The sequence below is a fragment of the Engraulis encrasicolus genome, unplaced genomic scaffold (assembly GCF_034702125.1).
Source record: "Engraulis encrasicolus isolate BLACKSEA-1 unplaced genomic scaffold, IST_EnEncr_1.0 scaffold_271_np1212, whole genome shotgun sequence".
Lineage (NCBI taxonomy): Eukaryota > Metazoa > Chordata > Actinopteri > Clupeiformes > Engraulidae > Engraulis > Engraulis encrasicolus.
In genome coordinates this window covers 1-25,670 of record NW_026945557.1, presented here as the reverse complement: position 1 = coordinate 25,670, position 25,670 = coordinate 1, and positions in this window count along the sequence as shown.

The window sequence follows — 25,670 nt, the reverse complement described above, 5'->3', positions numbered from 1 at the left end:
TTACCTAAGCATTTTTCTTTTGTAATTTCGCTCAAAATTAAATGTGAAAAATATTGCTAATTAAAGCTGGAGTCATGGGTCTGGTGGCCATCTGAACATTTTCATACCATGTTCCAGGAAGTATGGAAGTAGGTAAGGTTATCTCCATGTTGGGGATTGAACTTGCAACCTTTGAGGTTGAAGACCAGCTGTTTAACCACTACTCCATGGTCACCTCAGCTGTTGTCAAGACATCTAACCACTCATATGCCAGATAGAGTTCCAATTTACAAACTCAAAGACATTGTGTTAGGATGTCAGTTGTACTTAAAAACACAATGCCAACCAGAGTTAATTTATTGGTACCTGAAAACCTGTTGAGAACACCTAAAATGTGTATGTCATCTGGACATTTTTGCAATATTGAGTACTACAGCGTAAACTTTTCTAGTTCATAGTACTGTTGGGGAATACAGTGTAGGCTTATTTTTGTATACACTTCAGGACTTGCTGGGTGGTTCATGTCCCCACGCAGTAACTTCTCCGGCCGCTAAACAATAAAATCTGCTCGCAGATTTTAAATGCTACCTCTGTTTCTGTGTGTGTTCTTTCAGGTCAATTTGATAAGGTAATACAGTGAAATTGTTAAGGTGATATAGTGAATTTATTCACATGTTTTGGTCCTTCGATAGCCGACCTCAAACAATTGTCCTCCCTGATATATGGAGACGTTGGACGCGCTGGACACCAAGTTTTCACCCGGGACCCTGAAATAGGTGGCTTTGCCTCACTGCGCCTTCATATTCAGCGACGACTGACTGAGTAAAGAACCAACTGGGACCCACAGGATAGAAGTAGTATGGATTTGGATTTTTTATTTCTAAATTCTTGCCAGGATAGCTCGTTCCTGGGGTGACAGGTCATTGTTGATGCTGAAGAGTGTGCGCACCACGTTAGAGCCGTGGATCTTGGATGTTGAACTCTGATCTTTCCCCCAGGACCGGGGCTTGACGGCATTCCGCAGACGTGCGTAAGTAGTTTGAACTACTTAAGTCCTGGCTAGAGGCATAATAAGACCTGGTTAGGCATCAAGACCCAGGCTTGAAGCTGTAAGCCCTGGACTATAGGCAGTAATATAAGTCCTGGTCAGGCAAGCATACCGGTATATAGAGCTTTGACTCCGGGAATTTTTCGATGTTGCATTGGAAATGACCTGTATATAGAGCTTTGACTCCGGGAATTTTTCCATGTTGCATGGGAAATGACCTGTATTTGGTGTACCTGGGTTTTGAACCTGGGTAGCCTGTCCGAATTCTGTCCTTGTTTTGTTATGCCTGCATAACGCACTGACTTTTGTGGAGAGACCGGACTAAGCTTGTCTTGGCCTCCCTCTCTCGCAACATTTTGTGACGGCCTGGGAATTCCTTGTTGAATCAAAGTGTTTTTCTGCTTCTGAACATATGGTTTTCTAGACAATGTAACTCATCGTACGGAAGGTTTCACTTATTGCATATCAGAGCATGAGCAGTACTTCCCCGCAGTTGGCTGTTAGCTAAATGTGTAAAAATTAACTTTTCAAAATTTTGTCATAGTTGAGACAGAGGATGCTTCGCCGAAATGCAGTGCTATTTTACTTCTTTGTGTTTAATTTAGAACTGCAGGTCGTACAGTAATAGTTGGACATCTTTCTGTTTTGTTTTGTCAAAATTGATGAAAGTTTTTTTCTAAATTATTTTTAGCCACTTGTGTTGCCTAAGCCGGTGACATATGGTGACATTTGAACCTTGGCAGGACGCTGTGGAACTCTGTCTTGTGATATTTTGTTTTGAGAGTCTACCTGGTGGTTTGGAACCCCACGTTAGTTCTATCTCTTGAAGCGAGCTCATTTTATGTCATGGGTACCACAAATCCAAAGCCTGATCATGGTGGAGATATTGAATTTATGGAAAAAAGGCATTCTGGCTCCTCAGCTTATGTGAGGCGATGGAATGTAAAATATGGCTTTAATGGAAGCCTTACAATTGACAATTGTGAGGCCTTATTAGAAAATGTGCTTCTTCACCACAAAGAAAAAATGGATGAGTATGAAGAAGAAGCCAGAGTGTGTGAATTATGGCTTGCTGAAGCAAAACTTAGGAATATGCAAATGAAGCATAAGCAAACTGACAAAGTACATGACGATGATACTGTTGTGTATGTGTCTGATGACCATGTGATGACTGTTACAAGGTGTGAGGAAGGAGGTCAATATCAGGACCCTCCAGCTCCACTCACACCACCCTCTGCTTTAGTTGTTCCCCCTGCTCTCCCTGACGCTCTTGCCGTAGCACGTGTTGAACGGCAGCCTGTCCCATTTACTCTCTACTCACAAAATGTGTTAAAAGGGGTGATGACTCTCGAGGTCAATTCTGCCACCCCTACGATGAGTAGAATAAATACTCGCTCCCAATCCTCAGTAGTGGGCGATTGTTCCCAGACTGCAGATCAAGACTTATTGGATGATTTTCGAACACTGTATCATGATTTTCGAGCACTCTCTTTCCCAAAGACTGAGAATCCAGTGCGTGGCAGCCGTGCCCAGAGGAGGGGGAGGGGTAGAGGACGCTTAGGGTGTATGGGTGAGAGACGAAAATATAATTTGTGCTTTGCATGTGGCATGACGGGTCATTGGGCTCGACATTGTTCCCTAGGTAAGAAGAACACGAGTGGAGATGACAAATATACCTAGAAGAACTGATTTGTCCAATCTCTAGTGTGCACCCAACTTGCTCTTGATTCAGTAGAAGTTAGCTGGCCATGGCAATAACTTGCGAAACATCCCTTCCACTTCGTCAATGAGCAGTGAGTGTGACATAACGTAAGACTTACACTTTTTCTAAATTGATAGGTTAGGCCTACCTGTCTGTATGTCTGTGTTTGTCTCAATGGGCCCATGTCCATGTTTATGTTCATGTTTATGTTTGAATGCCGGCTGTGTGAATGCTGTGTGTGTGGGTGTGTGTCACTCCCCGGGTTGTGTGAGGATCTGTTTGTGTATGTGATTGGTTTGCCTCACTCAGTGCACGAGGGAGAATGAGTGATTGTGACGTCTAGTGAAGGACGGTCTGGTCCGTGTTGGTGTGATCCTCCAGAATGTCCGAGAGACATTTGACTTTCCTGAGTATAAACAGCAAAACAATGGGTATGTGTTTTTATTTACTGCAAAGTTATTTTTGGGGACCATTTTTGTTCTGTCGCATATGATGGGCTGTGGCGACATGGAAGTTTGTCATCCTGTTCTTTTCATTTTATTTTTACACATTTTGTTTCCACAATGTATTTGTTTTTGTTTGTGAACTTTCATTGTGAACCTGCATCTTTCTAGAGCCAAGACCATTTGAGTAATTTGAGTAGTCTTTGAAACTTTCACATGTTCATAAGCCCTAATGAATCTGTTTTTTTTGGTTATTTTGGAGTTTTAATACTGGTTTGAACGTAGGCCTAAGCTTTTCTGAGGGATGATTCGGTTTTCTTTCCCCTTTTCTTTTAATCCGTTCAGACATAGTGTTATGAATTTCCTGTTACCTGAATGGCACTACTGAATTTGTGACGCATTGATCACGACACTGTGTTATGTCATTATCCTGCAGTACTGTGGTACTTAACTTTTCAATGACTGTTACTGGATGTCGCTGGAGGTCCGGTGTGCATGAAGGCGCTTCCTCACACTGGGGTTGAGTACCTCGACTGTGCCGTGAGTTGGGTTTACCTAACTGGACTCACTAGTCTGGTCATTAAAGCAGTTGGTTTGTTTTGCTATCTCCCAACTGTGATTTTTTTTCTTTATTTTATTTGTCAGTTTTGTTTGACTCTGTCTGGGTTTTATTTTGCTTTAAGGATGGTTTATGGTTGGTTATGTCTAAATGTACAAGTTGGGTGAGATTTAACCTTACATTTTATATAAGCCTACTTGTTTCAAAATATTATGAGACGCAGTTATGACTTAATTTTATTGCTTTTAAAAGTGGTTATGTGCCACAGGTTTATGTGAGGACAAATCTCATCCTATCTTATTAGTTGTAACGATGTGGACAGCAAGGTGGTTTGTGTTGCCAGTTTGATGTATTGTGTGTTGTGTTTTGATGGCGTGTTCCCGTACTTTGTTTTTCTCTCCCTGTTTTAAGTGTGCTGTCCTTACTGACCGGAGTTGGGCTAGGCCCCTACATCTACCATGACCTCATGAACGACGGACAGTGAGAACTGCATGCCAATATGTTTGGTTCTGTTGCGAAGTGTTTAATGCAGGCCTAACTACTAGCCAACTATGTCTGTGGCTGTAGTAATTTTATGTTGCATGCTCGTTGTTTTCTCTGTGCCGATTCTGTCCATCTGTGTGTAACGGGTTGAACCGTGCAGTTCAACCAGACAATGTGTCCCCCAGTCTTGCCGTAGTGAAATGACGTAATGAGACGCTTGGCCACTGAGTGGCTAATTAGTTAGTGGCGACTAGGCCATGGTTTTTTATACAAAACACCCGCAATAGTAGGCTTTTAGAGCTCTCCCGGTGTTCGAGTGTCTACGGGGGCTTAACCTCTGCCCTTGTGGTTTGTGCTGAGGTCCGGTTACGCGCGGACAAGCACCCTGGCCACGTCCTTCTTGCCGGTGTTTAGGTTGGACAGACCCTGTTACCCGGACTATTTTACCTCCCCTCGCCCTGTCACGTTGTGAGGAGAGTGTCGTCGAGGGTCTGATCATTTAAATTCACCATGGGCAGTTGGCCCATCGCTGTTTTGCCCAACCGTATTTTTTACATTCTTTTCTGTTTGTTTTCTTTAGTTTGTGTCGGGCTGGCCGCCTCCTCCTTTCCCGTCCATTTAGATGGCTGTCCGGAGTGTTTACGGACTCCTGGCTCGTTATTTTATCCGCTTAGGGAAGGCTCCTGTGTAGCATCAATAGCCAATAGTTGTGTGAAGTGCAACCTTTGGAATTAACTCGCCGGTGTGTAGTGACTAGTGTTGACCGGATTTGCTTGTAGTATGTACTCCCTCTGATTGAATCGCCTACTTGCCGTGGTGTGTGTGTCTGTGCGCATTTAATCTTGAGCACCTTTATCGGTCCACACAGTTAACCTGCCCTGAGACCTGATGCTTTGGGCTATTTAGGGCAGCCACTCTAGATTTCCCCTTCCTTTTTATTTAGGCAGCACGGCCAGTTCAGAGTATTTTGTGTTTTGTTTTATGTTTTGTGTCAGTACATAAAATACTTTTTATGTCATCAAAAGGGAACGTCTCTGTGCATATCTATCCGAACCTGTTGTGCCTTGGTGTACTGGTTATTACTTCTGGGGAGGTTCCCCCAGTGGTGTAGTCGTGCAATTGCAGTCCAAAGTTGATAATAAATGTCTTGAATAATTGATGTCTGGTCCACTCTGCTATATGTGCATGCATGGAGTATTTTCAGGGCTGTACTGGATGTAGTAAAGTTGTTAACAGCGATGTGGTTAGCACCACATTTTTTCAGTCTGCTTTATTGCCTATTCAGTAATGGACTATACTTTAAATGTGTAACACATTAGTCTGTTACTGATTGGAGACTGTTTCGTGTTATGTTTTGGGATTATATTATTTTCTTTTTCATCATTTTGCTGTACTATTGATAAATGTTGTCCTCCCGTAATAGTGCTGTCTATTTTATTTCAAGTATAGGTTATGAAACAATGCTTTGGGTTGTTTTGGGTTTTGTTTTGTCAACACTGGTGACATGGGTTTTTTTTATTTGTTTTTCTTTTACTGCTCTCTACTCTGTTCCAGCTGCACACTTCTCCTTTTTTTTGTTACTTTGTTTATTGGTAGGATTGTTCACAAGGCTTACAGTTCATTTCAATATAACACATTCATCATCATCATCATCATCATCATCATCATCATCATCATCAACATCATCATCATCACCATCCTTTTTTTCCCCTTCTCTCTTCTTGTTTCTTCTTAATTTGTTTCTTAATATTATTCAATGACTTTTCAGCCTACTACCAGATAAACTTTTTTTTTTTTTTTTTCCCCAAATACGTAAATGACAATAGACAGTTGACGCAGACAAACATATAGACAAAAACAAACAAACCAACAAAGACAGAGAATAAATAAAATAAAAAATAATTAAAAAAAATCACTTCAACTGAAACCTTACGAGACAATGATAGAGAGAAAAAAAAAAGAGAGAGAGAGAGAGAGAGAGAGAGAGAGAGAGAGAGAGAGAGAGAGAGAGAGAGAAAGAGAAAGAGAGAAAGAGACATTCTATAGCTCACCTGTAGGTGTATGTGTGTGTGAAGTAGGTGTTGTATTGGATTTATGTATGTGCTGGTGTAGAGGGTGGGTGTGTGAGGGCATGCAAAAGCTGTGAAAGATTTGGAAGCTTATGTTGTTGTTCTATTTTCAAAGTAAAGACACATATTATTGCAAAGATTTTCTGGGTACATTTCTTCCCATTTGTGTGAGCACTTTCTAGAAAATAATATATTTTTTTCCATTTCCAAAACATTTTCTATTGTATTATACCATAGCTGGACGTCTGGTTGTTTGCTTTGTTTCCATAGTTTTGTAATTTGCTTTAGTGCAGTAAGTCTTAGAATATGAAAAAAATTACGGTGCGTTCTTTTTATGCTGTTCGGTAGGTCAATGCCCAATACATTTACTGGTGTTAGAGGTTGTTTAAGATCAAAAATGTATCTGACGCTTTACCTCCTCCCAAAATGGTTTTATTATAGAACATGTATAGAATATGTGTGTATGTGACCCTTCTTCTCCACATCCTCGCCAACATTTTATGTCAGCTCCTGAGATATGGGCACATTGTTTAGGTACCATAAAAAATCTTTGATTGACCTTCCAGCCAAACTCTTTCCAGCATTTGGACTGGGTTGTTTTGAAAGTCTCTTTCCATAATTCACTCCAGGCACTATCTGTAATAGTAATTAGTAATTCATTCTCCCATTTTTCTTTTGCCTTGCACTTTGTTTTTGTCATCCTTTGTATTAGTTTATAGGCCTTTGCTAGAGCACCTCCCCTTCTACTTTTGTTTCTATTTTCTAACAAAAAAATTAAAACTTCATTAGTTGCCTTTTCCGCCTTTTGTTGTATATAGCTCCTGATCTGTAAATACTTGAAGAAATGTTTTTGTGGTAGACTGTATCTCTCTGCAAGGGTTTGAAATGAAACTACTATATTTTTTTCAAAAACTTGTGCAAATGTGGTCAGTCCTGTACTTGCCCAAGTGTCCAAAATGTTGTCATCTTTTTGTGTTCTAAAATCTGGGTCGTATCTCATTTGTCTTAGCCGTACGCTTTCAGTATTGATTTTTAAATGAGAACATAACTGTCGCCAGATCTTTAATGTATTTCCAATGCAGAATGTTTGTAGATGTTGCTTTTGTGTCACTTTTTTAAGGAAAGGTAAAGAGCCAAGTATTCCATTCGACAATTCTCTTTCAATATTGATCCATTTTATTTGTGATTCCTCTCCCATCCAATTCATTATTGTTAAAATTTGTGCTGCGAAATAGTATTTTTGTATTTGTGGGGCCCCTAAACCTCCCTCTTCCTTTGGTTGAGTTAATGTCTCATATTTGATTCTATGTTTTTTGCCATTCCAAATAAAGTCTGCAAATTTTTTATTCCAAGTTCTGAAAAAAGTTGGAGGTAGTGAGACTGGAAGTGCTTGAAACAAAAAGAGAATCTGTGGGAGTACCATCATTTTAATTGTCTCTACCCTACTATAAATTCCATCAGGGATTAATTTCCACCTATTGAGATCCTGATTAATCTTTAATTCTAAAGTATTATAATTGTTGTTATACAAGTCACTCAAGTCCGGGCTAATATAGATCCCTAAGTACTTTATTATCTGTGAGTCCCATCTAATATTATAATGTTGCTTTAGATCGTGGTCCATTTCCCTGCCAATTGTTAAGGCTTCACATTTACTTTTATTAATTTTATATCCTGAAATTGTACTATAATTTTCTATTTCTCCCATCAGTTGATGCAATGATTGTTTTGGGGCTGTCAAGTAAAGTATTATATCATCAGCAAACAGTGCTAGCTTGTGTGTTTCCTGTCCTATTGTAATTCCTTTAATATTTTTATTTTGTCTAATAGCTATTGCAAGAATTTCAATGTAAAAGGTAAAAAGAAGTGGAGAGAGGGGGTCCCCTTGTCTTGTTCCCCTTTGAATTAAAAACCGTCTTGATAGTGTACCGTTTGTCTTTACAACTGATACCGGGTTTGCATATATTGCTTTAATCCATGTACAGAATTTTTCATCAAAACCAAAACTTAACATTACTTCAAACATGAAAGGCCATGAAACTAAATCAAACGCTTTTTCTGCATCCAAAGTCAATAAAATCAGATTTTCGTCATTCTTTTTTGAGTAATCAATTATGTTTAATGTTCGTCGTATATTATCACCCAGGAGACGTCCTGAGATGAAGCCACATTGATCGGTATTTATCAAATTAGGAATAATGTATTTTAGCCTTTTGGCAAGGATTGATGTTATTATTTTATGATCAGTATTTAATAGAGATATTGGTCTGTAGGATGAACAATTTTTCTGGTCTTTTCCTTCTTTATGAATCAAAGTGATAATGGATGAAGTCCATGTTGGAGCCCATCTACCTGTGCCCAGTGCATGGTTGTAGGCTTTTACCAATAAGCTACCAAGCTGACCTTTAAATGCTTTATAAAATTCATTTGGAAAGCCATCATCTCCTGGTGCTTTTCCTTGTTTTAGACCTTGTATTTCCTCATTTACTTCTTCAAGTGTAATAGGCTTTGTTATTTCAATATTATTGTCTTGTGTTGCTTTTGGTATTTCAAGTTTTTTAAGATAATTCTGAATTAGTTCTTTATCATCTTTTAATTCTGTTCTATAGAGATCTTCGTAATATTTAGCAAATTCTTCTGCAATCTCATCTTTGTCCATTATGACTTTATTTTGATGGGTATTTAGTTGTGTTATGTGTGTCTTCTCTTGCTGTTTCTTTAATTTATACGCCAGTATCTTTAACGCCTTTGGTCCACCATCATACCGCTCCTGTTGTGTAAATGTCATTAGTTTCTCAATTTCCACCATGCGTAGTTTATCTATTTTTTTCCGTTTTTCTTCTAACTCAATCTTAACCTTTTTATTGTTTGTTGCACTATGCTGTTGTTCTAAACATTTTATTTCATAAAGTAGTTGTTTTTCTAATGTTTCTTTAGATCTTTTCCTTGCCGAGGAGTAGGATATTATTATACCTCTTAATACAGCCTTTACTGCTTCCCATAGTGTGATGGGATCTATATCTGGCGTGTCATTTATTTCTATATATAATTTTAGTTCCTTTTTTATTTTTTCTACGAAGGTTATTTCCTCTAAAAGAGAATTGTTAAATGTCCACAGGGACTTACCTTTTTTACAATTAAGTTTTAGAGACAGAGAGATGGCAGCGTGATCTGAAATATTTATAGAGCTAATTTGACATGAATTAACTAGTGTGAAATTGTGTCTATACATGAAAAAATAATCTAACCTATTATACACAGAATGTCTTCCTGAGTAGCAAGTGTATTCTTTTTTACTTGGGTGGAGTGCTCTCCATACGTCTACCAGTCCAAATTCTTGGCATGCCTTCCTTAATAAGTCAGCATTCTTTTCCGATTTATGCAGTCTCGTACTTGTTGAATCTATTTTTGCATTCATGACAAGATTTAGATCCCCAGCTAGTACAGCTATTCCTTTTGCTTTTGTCACTAATAAATCTATTAACTTAGTCATAAATTCTATACCAGCGTCTGGTGGATAGTATATGTTTAAAAAAGAAAATTGTATCCCTTCTATTTTACCTACTACAAGAACATATCGTCCATCTTTGTCTGTAAAAACTTCTTCCATTTCAAAAGCAATGTGATTTTTAATTATTATTATTACTCCCCTTTGCTTTGTGTTATATGAACTATAATATATTTTACTATTTGTTATTTTCTTTAATTTCTCATGTTCTTCTTTCTCCAAATGCGTTTCTTGTAAATAAATTATATCTGCCTTCTCTTTTTTCATTTCTAATAAGATCTTCTTCCTCTTTATAACATTGTGCATTCCGTTCACATTCAGTGACACTATTTTAAGATTATACATGAGGTAATAAAATACTCTTTGCAAATGCTAGTGTGCCATACACATATGTGTAATTGTGTGTGATTTGAGCTTGCAGTGGTGTAGATACAGGTAAGCCATAAATAACAAAGGAACACGAAACACTTAAACACATACAATAGACAAAGAAAAAACGAATAGACAAGGACTCACATACAGAAATCAGGTTCCATCTGTACTCCATCCGTATAGGACGGTAGCTCTTGGTGATTGATGTTGTAGGCATCCTTAAGATCAGGGTGTTAGCCAACATAGTCAGCAAACTCATTCCCTATTGTGCCAGCTTGTTTTAACCCCCCACCCCCCACACCAACCCCTATGATTCAAAGTGATTTCCCTAATTTATACCAATCATTATCTTCAATCAAAAATAAAAGTTAATCAAGTTTCCAAATAAATAATGTTATTAGTATACCTCTGGATAGTGCACCCAGACTAATTAAAGCATTTTCAGTAAGATAAGCCTAGTGTTTATTTTTAACATAATACCAAAATTCATACTCTGCTGAAAAAATCAGACAAGAGGCAATAGCAACACAAAATTAAACAATAATTAAATTAAATCCAGTATATTATGAGGTGCTATCCTACACCCAAAGAGGCTTGATCTGCCGAGAGAGAGAGAGAGAGAGAGAGAGAGAGAGAGAGAGAGAGAGAGAGAGAGAGAGAGAGAGAGAGAGAAAGAGATCTAATACTCAAAAGCCATATCTTACTTACATTCACATACTCTTCAATCAAAAATAAAAGTTTATCAAGTTTCCAAATAAATAATGTTATTAGTATACCTCTGGATAATGCACCCAGACTAATTAAAGCATTTTCAGTAAGATAAGCCTAGTGTTTATTTTTAACATAATACCAAAATTCATACTCTGCTGAAAAAAATCAGACAAGAGGCAATAGCAACACAAAATTAAACAATAATTAAATTAAATCCAGTATATTATGAGGTGCTATCCTACACCCAAAGAGGCTTGATCTGCCGAGAGAGAGAGAGAGAGAGAGAGAGAGAGAGAGAGAGAGAGAGAGAGAGAGAGAGAGAGAGAGAGAGAGAGAGAGAGATCTAATACTCATAAGCCATATCTTACTTACATTCACATACTCATACTCCCCAGACCCCTCCCCCCCAACCCCAACCCCTTCCCTCCACCCCAACCACCCCCCGAGAGAGAGATAGAGAGACAGATAGAGAGAGCGAGAGAGCGAGAGAGAGAGAGAGAGAGAGAGAGAGAGAGAGAGAGACATGCAGCCATCCCGAACCAGTCACTAGGTAATACCATCACAAATTCAAGTAATTAAAGTAAATCCAATAAATTATGAGGGCCATTCTACACCCAATCAGGCCTGGTCTGTTTTGAGAGAGAGAGAGAGAGAGAGAGAGAGAGAGAGAGAGAGAGAGAGAGAGAGAGAGAGAGAGAGAGAGAGAAAGACGCAGCCATCCAGAACCAATCACCAGGTAGCATCGCAAATTCAAGTAGCCTAATTAAAGTACCTCCAATAAATTGATGGGGGCCATCCTACACCCAAGCAGGCCTGGTCTGCTTTGAGAGAGAGAGAGAGAGAGAGAGAGAGAGAGAGAGAGAGAGAGAGAGAGAGAGAGAGAGAGATGCAACCACTACATAAACCATATCATACTTATTTTCAGATACTCCTACCCCCCCCCCCCCCCCCCCCCAAGAGAGAGAGAGAGAGAGAGATGCAGCATAGGAGCTATTATACCCCCCCCCCCCCCCCCCCCAAGAGAGAGAGAGAGAGAGAGAGAGAGAGAGAGAGAGAGAGAGAGAGAGATGCAGCACAGGAGCTATTACTAATCAGTCTCTCATCCCTTCCTCCTTCCAGGGTCCTAACAGTTTTTTTTGTTGTTGTTGTTTGTTTCAAAAGTCCAGCATCTTCATTTACCCCTAAGAGAGGTAGAAAGAGAGAGAGAGAGCGAGAGCAGTCCGGTCTCTTCATTTTCCCCTACGGCAGAGAGAGAGAGAGAGAGAGAGAGAGAGAGAGAGAGAGAGAGAGAGAGAGAGAGAGAGAGAGAGAGAGAGAGAGAGAGAGAGAGAGAGAGAGAGAAGTAGCAGCTTCGCTGCCCTTGGACGTTTCCATTTGTTAGAATCCGATCCATCCATTCCGTGTCCATATCTTCGTCAAATCCGGAAAGAGTCTAGTTCCATTTTCCATATGTTGAGTCTTCCATTATCGTCCCTTTTCTCCAGACCAGCAGCATACTCTTCAGTATTTAGAATAGGCAAATTGTGCAAACTAAATCATAGTTCGTCGCCAGGTATTTTAATGACGATTAGTTCTTTTCAAAAAATAAGTAGAAGATAAGAAAAGCCAGGAGAGGAGAAAAAACCCTTTCAGAATTGAGTCTCTGCAGTCTTAAACGTCCAAATCCAAGAAAAGAAAGAGGTGGAAAAAACATGAAGTCCACCATCATCACCTCGCCTAATTTAGGCTATAGCCGGTCTTGTCCACCATATAGTCCTTGGCGAAAAACAAATACGTCTCTTTAATTTTAATGGTCCGAAACTCGAGGAAAACAAGGATGAAGAAAAAAAAAAAAAGGAAGCCTTCCAAACTTCAGCTTCACCTCGCTGTATATAGGCCTATTGCTTGCCTATTCATATTATCCGATGCAAAAAAGGACAAAACTAAAATTGGATAGGCTATCTGCCACCTTGCGCAGAAAGTCCTGTCAACATAGCCTACCTAGTCCGTTGTTTATAGGCCACTTGCGCAGTTCGTCGTCCAGCCTTTTAGTGACCTCAGTAAATAAAAAAAGAAAAAACAGGGAGGAGAAGAAGAAAAAAGACAAATATGTCATAATCCACTAGGCTGTCGGTCTATCCATCATATAGTCCTTGGCGCTTTAATTCTTTTGCTGCTTGAGCTGCGTTCGAGAAAGTTGTCGTTGATCCGTCACTGTTGAAAACTTTTAGCTTTGCTGGTGGGAGAATTTAACATTGCGTTCTTTCAGCTGTAGCCTAATGGGTTTGTACAATGATCTTTCTTGTCTTACTTTATAGGTATAGTCGTTGTCCAGGAAGATCCGCTGATCCTTGTAGATGATTTCACCTTTTTGCCATGCCGCTTGCAGAACCTTCTGTTTCATCTCAAAGTCACGAAAGGCCACAATAATGGGTCTTGCCGAGTCCCCGCTCACTGTTTGGGTGCGGTGGGCACGCACCAGGTGTAATTCTTCTGTGACCCCAATGTTCTCCGTGACGAATTGTTTTAGAAATGCTTTCATGTCCCCGTCTTCACTTTTTTCAGCCACGTTGTAAAAACAGACGTTATTTTGTCTGGACTTGTTTTCTAAGTAATTCACTTGGTCAGTCAGTTTATCAATTCTTACCAACATAGATTCGGTTATTGCGTCTTTCCTCGCCTCAGAGTCATCCAAATGACTAACTCTTTCTTCCAAGTGATCGATCCTACTTCCCATAGATTCCACTTTTTCACGGGTCTCTTTTGTTGTTTGCATTAAGCTTTTGATGTCGCGCTCACTTTCCTGACGGAACTCCTTCAGTTCGTCTTTGAGGTCTTTAAATTCTCTCAGTAAAGATTCTTTTAGTTGATCAAACATTTGTTGGATATCACCTGTCGCCGCCATGTCTTTTTCTGGGTTCTTCTTCTTCTTCGTTTTTTTCTCAAATTTCAGCTCATGTAGTTCTGTTAACTCTGTCGCCGATCGAAGGTTCATTCCTTACTATTTTTGGATATCATCATTATTTAGTTAATTTCAAAATTTCCCGGGGTTGGTGAGGACAAAGGGATTTCAAGCTGACGCCATGTCACCGGAACCGGTTGGAACACTTCTCCTTGCTACTGTCTGTGTGTGGATAAGTTGACTACCGAGAGCTTCTTTCTGTGCGGCAAATTGCTGACTGTGTTTGCCTTTTCCTGTACTGGATTTTCTTCGTAATCTATGCCTTGGCCGATGTTGATGTGTGCACCTCTGTGAAGGAGGGTGCAGGGTGTTTGGAAGTGTTTGTGTTTTACTTTTTTATTTTATTTGGTTTATAATTTTCTGGGTTATGCTGTATTTTGTTTTTATTTTCTCTCCAAATTGGTTTGATTTTTTTTCACAGTTTTATGTGGACTGTTTTTTTGTTAACAATTATCCTCCTCGTTTACTGTGCTCAAAGCCTGTTTAGGTATGACTTCAGTGTTATTGAGTCATGTGGATGACACATGCCTCAAACAGGAGAGACATTTTAGGATATTTACAGATGTTTTATGCATAATGTTTTATTTTGTTTGGTATTCATTAATTACTAATTCTTTAAAGCACATGGAATAATGACTGTTTTTGAAATGTGCTACTCCTCAAATTAATGAATAGTGCATCAAACAAATGCATGTTAAATGAGATCTTGTTCTGAAACTTCACCCCTAACCTAACCTAACCTAACCTAACCTAACCTAACCTAACACATTTACTTACAACAATGCTGATTTCACTAACCCTAATTAGAAACACATTGACTATGATAAATTTTTAGAGTAGAATACTTTTCGCTGTTCTTCTTCACTTTCCACAGGAAAAGTCCCGAGTTGCACGCAGGGCCGCTGACAGATTTGGCTGGGCCCGGGACCAGTGTTAATTTCGTCTGCTTTTTTTGATTTAGTCTTAGTCTTAGTCACAAAGACGAAAATCAATTTTAGTCTTAGTCATATTTTAGTCATTGCCTTCCCAATTTAGTCTTAGTCTTAGTCAAAATGACGAAAATCAATTTTAGTCATTTTAGTAATTTGAGTCATTTTAGTCAACATTTCAAATTTTAGTCATTTTAGTCAATATTGTGGTGTAAAATAAATAACCTACAATGGCTATTGTTATTTCACAAAGTATTACTAATATAGCCTATTGCAGCAAATATTCACCTTGTTACTTGGTCATTTTCCACCAAAACCCAAATCAGTCATTTCAACATCATAGAGCAAAAGAGCATCACACACACACACTTCCAGGTGCAGGCTGCTCTCTCTCTCTCTCTCTCTCTCTCTCTCTCTTGTGCATTAGAAGCTGCTGCATATTATTTGATTTTGAGTTTGATCACGGAGGAAGATACATGCCATGCTCTTCTTCACCTGACCGCGTGACTTAAAGCCTGCAGATTGCCGGCAGTGGGAAGACCAGACATCCCAAGTCTCCATGAAGTTCAAGAAGTCTCCCTGATAGTGGCTTCCCGATGACCACGAGTCAGATGAAATATTGCTGATGTTAGACTATGCAAGTTAGCGGTTTTTGTTTTCAATTGGCAATGCGAGCAGAGAACGATAATGACTCGTGCGGCATGCGTGGAATAGGCTTAAATAGATTGCGCGAGCACACTTCGTATGCCCTGCAAAAGTCCCAGGAAAAATAGTTAGGCAGGGGTATGCAGACTGGACGATAGAAAGGACATGCACATACAAATATTTAAACACTAATGCTGTTTTTGTTTGTCGGGGGTGTCGAGGCTCGATAAGCATGAACCTGAAAAGAGTTTTTGGAACTTAGGAAGACGCTGCAGACGCATGGAAATGCTGTCGACTTCCTTGGGTCTTTTAGCGTTGCTCTCGACGAGAACAAGTTTCAAATCTCAACAGTTTAAAACTCCTTAGCGATCGCCCATCCATTGATTCTTTTCAAAACTACAGTAGCCGTGCCTCTGTTTAGACAAGCCAAATTCCCTCCTGCTGGCGCGCGCTCTCGCGGTGACTAATTTAAACAAATTCAGAAATCCGACCTTCATGATTTGCTTGCGAACTGCCTACTCATATGGTACACAACAAATATAGCAAACATAAAAAAAAAAGAACAGACAGTGAACGCCGGGCTAAGACAGCCTAAGTGAAAAGGAGAATAGTGGAAGCTCGAGGAGGTTTAACATGACAGTATCAGAGGAGGATTGGCGCGACTGTCATTACTGCAGAAACACATGTCTTCGTCATGGACAAGAGGGTTGTTGAACATGTTTCAAAATTAACACTTCCCTCAACGTCGGCTATTTTTTCTCTTTCTCTGGGAATGTTTTAGGACCTAAACTTAAATGGACTCATTGAACTACTAGGCTACAGAACTACTGACTGAGCCGCGCCATGCACTGGCTGCCAGCAGAGACAAGCGAGGCAACAGTGTGAGCGCTGTTCAAGACACTTAGGCCTATATTACAATGACTAATTACAAATGAATGATAAATAATTATATTTTTAATGTCCATTCGTCCATGGCTTGTAAATTTCGTCTCGTCTTAGTCTCCTTGACGAAAATATTTTTTTATTTTCGTCATATTTTTATTTGCTGGAGGCAATTTTTAGTGCGTCATCGTCTCGTCATCGTCAAGGGAAAAAGGGGCGTTGACGAAATATTTTCGTCATCGTCGTGGTTGACGAAATTAACACTGCCTGGGACAAAGTCATCTGAAAGGGCCCCCTCACCCAATACATGAGGACCCAATTCTGTCCCCCCTTCTCCCAGGGCCCAGGGCAACTGTTCCCTTTGTCCCCCCTTGTCAGCTTCCCTGGTTGCACGTTAAGACTGGAGAGAGAGCCGCCCGTTTGCATCAAAAAAGACTGAATGTTTTTGTGAGATTGTTTTTCCTTACAAGCTGGACTACAGATACAAAATGTGTTGGACATTTTCTATGAACATGGACTTTGAGAGTGGATACAAATCCCAAGATGATTGATAGACACGGATGGCGAAGTGAATATTACGTGTACCTGTACCTGTCATACATGGCTTATGTGTGTTTAAGACTTCATTGAGAGAACAAGAAAATGATTGTGTTTTAACATTGTGTATATTCGAAACATAGGTATGATTTCTTCCTAATTTTACGTGATTAGAATGACACCATTGACGTTTTGACTACGCTATACCAATTTAAAATCTTTAAGGAATGCCTTAGTTGCTCCCTATGCTCATGTGAAAGCTGCTGGTCCAGAACCTAAATATTTACGTTGACCTGGTGCTTGGCAGGAAACAGACACTGCTCTCTATCTCAGCAGCAACCCTGGTTATTAACGGAATCTGTTGGTTGGTTTGGTTTGTACCTTTGCCACAACAAGGTTGGGGAGGTATTTGTGCTCCTGTCTGAATGACAGATTTTTATAGTGTCTGATTCAAAGTGACACCCTGCGTTGTCTACGCAGATGTATGTGTGCCATCAGAATGATTCCAATGGATGGAAAAAAAACCTGCTGATTTTGAGAAAGTCGTTTCCTGGACAAGCATGGGTACAGCCTTGTTTAAGAACTGTGACAATTTGGAACTGTTAATACATTTGAGCCTAACTAATATGGAGCAGACTAACGCAGTGTAATGGTTCTGAATAGCTCTGACCTTTTTATATTTGAATATTTTCATTCTACACACCATGCGTAAAAGCCATGGTGATTGTTTAGTGATAATGATTATATTTTCAAGAGGAGGGAATATGTTAAGAAATTCTCTGTATGTATTATTGAAAATATAAGCTTTCTGTTCTGTGAGCTCTTGCTGTGAGTTATGTGACATCTCTGTACCACGAGAAAACATCTCTGTCTAGGTTGTCCTGGATGGGTTACCACTTCGCTGAACTATGGCCCTGGATGTTTAGGCTACGTGGAAGCTATTCATCACAGAATGACGCCAGTTCTACATATGCATATGTAGTAAGTAGCACTTTAGATGTTAGTTTTCCTAAAATAATAACCATCAAACTGATACTTGTAATTGCACGACTACGCCACTGGGGGACTTCCACCCCAGAATATATTTTGATTTCAACCAATAAGGCACAACAGGTTCGGATAGAATGGACAAGAGACGTACCTTTGTTTAAAGGAATAACAATATTTTCTTTATTAATACAATTAAAGTCAATAGTTAAAACCCTGCGTCGCTGGGATAAAAACAGTAATGCTCATTTGAACGGGGTTGGCTGCCACAGGATAAAGGGTTTCACCGAGCTAGGCCAGCCGGGCAGGCTACTAGTTGAGAATAAATTAGTTCACCACTCGTGCACGAAACCAAGGGCCTATGGTAAACACAGTCACCCACACTCATAGGCTCACTACGCTATGTAAGTAATTAAATGACAATAAGTGTGGATATCCACTACACACAGAATAAATCCGTAGAATAATACACACTCAAACTACTAGTCTACTGTATGGCCCTGCCCGACTAGAGCAGCGTACATAGGCCTAGAACTGTGACAGCCAAACCCCGTACAATGACAAAGTGACAAGCTAAAGCGGCGCGGGCAAAAGAAAATAAAACAAACAAAAAGGCTTAACATTTTCGCTAAGGGCAAAACAGCGGTGAGCAGCTGCCTCGCAAGCAGTCTGCCCACACTATACAGAGACCCTCGACGTACTCTCCACAACACTGAGAGGGGGGGAAGCCACAAGACTGGGGTTAGACGCCACGGGAACTCTGGCTCCTTGCTGCACCAGTAGCAAAGGCACCGGGCATCATCAGCGAATACCGGCACACCGGGAAGGCTCCAATGAGCCGGTCTAATTCATCTGATTTTATAAAAACAATGGCATAGCCACCAATTACGGATTAGCCACTGAGCGGCTACCTGAGTCCCGTGACGTCATTGGGGTATGGGAACTGCTGAGGGACACACCTTACTGAACAGACAGTGCGCCCTGTTACACATAATAGGAAAGATGACGTTAGCATTTACTTGTTAGATCATGTCATGGACTGTGGGGCTGGGACTGGTTAAATAGGCTTGTTTTTGTATACACTTCAGGACTTGCTGGGTGGAATTCTTCATGTCCCCACGCAGTAACTTCTCCGGCCGCTAAACAATAAAATCTGCTCGCAGATTTTAAATGCTACCTCTGTTTCTGTGTGTGTTCTTTCAGGACAATTTGATAAGGTAATACAGTGAAATTGGTAAGGTGATATAGTGAATTTATTCACAACTTCATATTAATGGTATACCTTCTTTGGGGTGCCCATATATTTTTGTTTAAATCCACATGAAATTGTTTCTGTAACACCTATGAAAATTCTTCCACTGCTGAAATCTTTCCCTACAGTTTAACACACGTTAACATGAAATATCTACTTTAAAAGCTCAATGAGAAATAATGTAATGATTTTCCAAAAGGACGCCCAAACTTTCTCATGGCACTGTATATTACAGGTTTCTCATGGGTTTGGCTCATTTCTCAAAACAGAGATAACATTCTCAAAATAACATGGACAAGTCCCAAAACAACTAGCAATTGTTCAAAACAGAATGTCGTTTGGAAAAATGTCAAGAAATTAGCCAAATAACAGAGGAAACTGTAGCATACACGGTTGTAAAATTATTTTCAACAAACTAGTAATGTTACATCTGGCCTGTTGAACACTGTTGTGAATTTACTGTTTACAAAATATTATGTCCTCAACTGTTTTGACAATTGTGTAGACTACTTTGCATAGGATGACTTACACAATGAAATCATGCCTACATGTTTTGGAGAGGGCAACCATTACACTAAAAAAAATGCCTAATTCGTTTAGATAAGCAAGATCAATTTATTTGAAAAATGTGCTAAATGTATGCTCAATGTGTCAACTGTAGGGTACCTGTACATAGCCATCTGCAGAGATGTACTAAACATTTGAGACATGTACAAAGCATTTGATATTTGATGTAAGCAATGAGAAATGTCATACTTGGGAAATTGCAAGTTGGTTTGGGGATTCGTCCGTGTTGTTTTGAGAATGTCATCCCAGTTTTGAGAAATTAGCCAAACCAATCGAGAAAAACTGTAACTGATACAAGATTATACAGAGTGTGTGTGTAGGGAAGTACAAGTAATGATTACAGGAAGTGTAGGCCTATGCACAAGTGATATTCTACCTTGCTGTGGACTGCCATCTGTTGGTGCAGGTTGAGTGCTGCATAGAGATGGGATTTGTAGCTCTGTGACAGGATCCTGATATTAGAGCCTCATTCTTTTCAAATAGCCTTTCAAAACACTACCTAATTTCACTCTTTTATACACTATGTATACTGCATTATGGCGATAAGTAGGCCTATTTGATCCCTTGCTGATTTTGTTTGATATGAAACACAGATGGGTGGTTGACATATTTGACGGGGAAAATGTCATACAAATGACAATATTGTCATGGGCTCTCTCACCTGGCCTGGTAACTCTCTCTAATTGCGATCAATTATCTGCCTCTCTGCTCACTACTCACTCTGCTCTGTCTAATTAGCTTCACCTGTGTCTGCTCTGCTCTGCTCTGATCAGTTCTCATTAACCCACCAGCTGCACTGCATTTCCTGCTCATCACCAACAGTATTTAAAGCCCTGTTTTTCAGTCTACCTTTGTCAGAACGTCTGCGAAGCCTGCATCTGTTTACCTGCTTGTCTAAGCTCTTCTCCTGACTCCTGAACCCGGACCTGCCTGTGCTCTGCTCTGCTCTCCTGACCCGGAAACCCGACCTGCTTTTTGTCCCCGACTCTGTCTACTCTTCTGCCCTGAACCTCGACCTGCCTTTGCCCTCTGGATCTCCAACTATTCTCAACCCCGGTAAATCTGACCTGCCTTCTTCCTTGTGACTTCGATTTCTGCATTGCCCTGAACTGTACTCCTGCACCCCATTCATTCTGCCCTGTTGTGTGTGTGTTCCCCCCAGGATTCTTCCATCCGGAGTCTTCTTCCATCATCTCCATAGGAGCCACTTCTGCCGACGGGGGGGCACACACACACAGGAACCTCTGGAACCTCTGCCATCCCGGTAACCTCTACAAACCCTGGAAACCTCCTTCTCCCAATCCCCTTTCCCCTGAACTTTAATAAACACCCCAAAACGTGACGCATTTGTGGTCCGCGTCTGTCTGTACCGTGACAATGTTATATTCCTCCAACTCCAATAGTTTTGCCTAAGAAAATGTCTAGGCCTATACATTCATCAATTTATTGAATTAGTGAGATAAGTTGGCATATGATGTGACAACAAGAATCTTGTTGTGCATTAAATTAAGAAGGGAAATAATGGAAATTGGCGATGTAAGCTCTATTAGCATGTTTATATGGCCAAATGTCTTACATTTAGCACTTAATCCCATAGGGACACCTTTCCTGAATGCACCAAAATGCTTGGTGGCACTGATCCCCAACTGTCACATTAATACCCAAAAAAGCCATTATTATTTTCTAAACTCAATTTCTCTTTCTAAGTGTGGTTCTCCCTTCAAAGAGAAGGAATATGACATTCTTCTGTAAACTTTTTGAAATGTTACTGGGGCAGTCATGGCATATTAACTTTTACCAGTTTGGCCTGAAATTGAAAATAAATAGAAGAATAATCCTGCTATATATGTCTAGGCAAAGCAGGTCCCAGAGCTTCCTGAACAACACTTCCACGGTTACAGTTGAAGTAGTTAATTTGACATATTGGACCAAAAAAAAGCCCATGCCACGTCAACCACCCAGATAACGGAGGATGATAACCTTATCGTTTTTCCAAAGCAGAATATTTGGCCTGCGAGGTAGGGAACTGCATTTGTCATTCGGTCCCACTGGCTCCCGTAGGACCCAATGAAAATCGGGCAGGAACGGACGGTTTAAACTTAGGTAAAGACAGGAGCAGACGGAAAAAAATGAAATACTGAGATAACAGTGGGTGGGACCGATGACGTGTTGATGAGTATGCTGTCTATGCACAACAACGCAAAGAGACACAATGTCAATCAGTGCATGACAAGAATCTGTAGCATTTTCTAATAAGGGCTCCTTGTTCACCACTATTTAAGTATTGTTTAAACCTTAAGTAATGCTTACACTGTAGGTAACCCTCTTTTACTGTAATCATGAGCTAGTGTGTGTGTGTGTGTGTGTGTGTGTGTGTGTGTGAGAGAGAGAGAGTATCTACGTAGGCCTACACTATGTGTGTGTGCACGAGAGAGAGAGAGAGAGAGAGAGAGAGAGAGAGCGCCCTGTATACCTGCAGCTGGAAACAGGTTCGTACTTAACCGATAACAGTATATCTCATCAGCGAGCCTGGACTCTATGTCACCTCAAATGTACTTACATAATGACAACGGCATGAATAAAAAGCAAGGCACTTGCAGACTTGCTTGTAGACTTGCATTCACAACTACTGGGATTTTCATACAGGGTGTTCCTGCAGGTAAGATCAAGCATGTCAGAAATTTTAACTTCATACTGTACTCCACAGTATTCATGACAGGGAAAATTGACGAGTTTGTCAACTCACATAGTTGTAAGAACATTCTCTTGTGTCAGAGAAAGACTGGAGAACCCACTAGTTGAAGATTCTTTTTTTATGATCGCTAAAACTATAGTACAAAATCGCATAATTATATGCAGTTTATGGAAGAGAGGCTCATTGTAAATGTAGCTAAAACAAATATGTATAATCTTAGACCTACATTTGTGTCTGAAAATCACATTTTTACTATGTGCAATGTAATGCAATATACTATATATGCTATATTAATTTAATTACTTTTAAAGTCTTCTTCTTTATCAACCAATTGTATCAATTGTGTTATTTTTAATCTAACTGTTAAACACACTTTGAGCAACATGTCTTGTATAACTTTGTGCTATACATTACATTACATTACATTACATTAAAGCGCACTTAGGTGACACTTTTATCCAAATTCACATACAGTTATTTTGTAGTACAGCATTGGCTGAAGTCCCTGGATAAATGTGGTGTTAGGTGCATTGCTCAAGGGCAGCTGAGCCATGCAGTGAGATATGGATTGGAAGGATGGGATACAAATAAATTATTAACGACATCCTTATTAAAGGTACACTGTGTAAGATTTTTTGTTATTTATTTCCAGAATTCATGCTAGCCATTCACTAATGTTACCTTTTTCATGAATACTTACCACCACCATCAAATTTTAGTATTAATTATGACTGGGAAAATTGCACTTTTCATACATGAAAAGGGGGATCTTCTCCATGGTCCGCCATTTTGAATGTCCAGAAATAGACATTTTTAGCTGAAAAAGATGACTGTACTTGGGCCATACTAGAAAATATTAGTTTATTACTTAGTACATTTTCATGACAAGATCAAATATGGCAATAGGCAACCCAGTTTCAATGAGCAGCATAGTTGCAGTACCTTTTTTGACCATTTCCAGCACAGTGTACCTTTAAGTATGTTAAATGTCTTTATATTCATTTTTAGCAATGGCTGTCTGTGAACTGAGGAACTTGCTTGTCTTGTGCTTTGCTTCAGAGTGACTTTCGAGATGAGGGTGACCATATCACTGCTGGTGCTCTTCTTCGTGTGTGAAGCTCAGACTCAGAACACCCAGGTTGGAGTCCAGACAGAGAGCCAGAACACCGGACCTGAAGCTCCTACCCATCACCATCAGGATGTCTCTTCTGACCTCAGAGATAGTAGAGTTGAGGGTGACAGTAAGACATAATCAAGATGAGCTAAAGGTATTGGATGCTGACAACAATGCCATGAAAGAAAGGCTGGTGGCCAGTGAGACTAATGTGAAGGCTCTGGAGAGGGTGCTGACCATCAGCCAGAAGGCACTGCAGGATTCCAAAGCAGAAATGAAAACAGAGGTCGAGAAATTGAAGAAGGAAAATGCAGCACAAGAGGCAGAGCTGAAAGCAATGAAGTCCACACTGGTAGACATTGAAGCTGAGGTCAAGGGCCTGAAGATGGACAGTGCAGCACATGAGCAGGAGTTGGCTGCTCTGAACACCAGAGTGACCACTATTGAATCTAGGATAGACGATGTAAATGAGGAAAATGCAGCACAAGAGGTAGAAATGAGAGCAGTGAAGATTAGACTGGCAGACACTGAGGCAGGACTAGAAAATCTGCAGTAAGATTAAAGCAGCACCCAAGGTAGCATTCTCAGCAGGTCTCGGTAACTCAGGATACATAGTGGCTGAGAGTAGTCCCTTGAATGTGGTGTTCAGTCAAGTCATCACCAATAATGGACAGGCATACAGCAGCATATCAGGCTTCTTCACAGCTCCGGTCAAGGGGCTCTCAGATTCACCGTCAGAGATAATGTAAACTCGTTGGATGAATATCCAAATGCATAAGAATGGAAAGTTACTTGTGCTCTTGGCTGAATATGAGACTGATGGACAGGACTCATATCTGTCCAGTGGTATGACTCTGCAGCTTGAGCGGAGAGTCTTTAAGTATATAAAGATATGCCAATTTAATAGGTTGCTATGGGCACCTAACATGACCAGGTTCTGGTCTACCTAAAGGGGCGTATCAATACTCCTAGCACTGAATAGAAGAGTCCTTAGGTCTGCCTAGGTCTACCTAAAGGGGGATTTTCTCCCCAATAATAGAACCAGGAAACAATGGGCCAATGGAACCTCTCTCTCTACACTCTCTCTGGCTTGAGGTGGGAGATACACTTAACATGGTCCTCCCAGCAGGCTGCAGGCTCTTTGATACTGGAACTAACCACAGCACTTTCAGTGGCTTCTTGGTCTTCCCACTCTAAGGAGGGCAGGTGTGGGGTGCCATGGCTCGGTGGGCTGAGGTGACTATACTGTTGCGCCAGGAATCCTGGTTCAATTCCAACCTGATGACGTTTCCTGATTATTCCTGATTAATCTCTCTCTCCCACTGTTTTTCTGTCACTCTCTCATACTGTCCTAACAATTAAAGGAGAACTTCTGATGAAGAAAGGTAGTGCTTCCTGTCCGTTTAAGTAGTGATGTTGAGTATGGTAGAGTGTGATTTCCGACTATTACACATCCATAGCCATGGTTACACAGCTTCTAATTAAAGGATAACTTCTGCCCATTTCAATATGCTGTTGTATTGCTCATGCTACACTTGACTTGTCAGTACCTGGTGATGCTGCATGTTTCGGCCGAGTCCTTTCCGAGATCTGAACTATTCTTTGTTTAGCCTACATTAAAAACCTTCTTAACATAGGCCTACTACAAATGTTATCCCACAAGGTATTGATTGCTAGTTGTCTGCTGATGTTGCATAACCTTTTGGATGTTATTGGGAATAAATCAAGATTTTTTTTAATGTTACGTGTAACATACTCTGCCCCCATTACGGAAAAGGCTGAAGAAAGAAAAAAAAATCTCAGGCACTGACAAGTCCGGGGTAGTGAGCATTACAACTGCAAATTGAAATTGGCAGAAGCTATCCTTTAACCCAGGGGTGGGGACTCTCGAGGGCCGTTTGCGGCCCTTGAGGCCGTTTTATCCGGCCCTCAATATTGTTTTAATGTTTCGCAGCTTCACATGAAATGACATATTTTGTAAAGGAGTCTTAGAAAATACATTTGCCTAGAAGGTGTCTGTTTTAAAGGTGGCGGCCTTCATTATAGGCCTAAAGTGCAGGGGGAAATCCTGGTTTGTTTTCATAATACGGCCCTGGAGGACTTTTATGACCCTCGGATGAATTTGAAGTGGCTGAAAAAGGTTCCCCACCCCTGCTTTAACCCCTTAGGGCAGAGCCTACACTATATCCTTACTGGCTATGTCTTAATCTGTTACTTAAAGCTCTTGGCACTGTCATAGCAATGTTG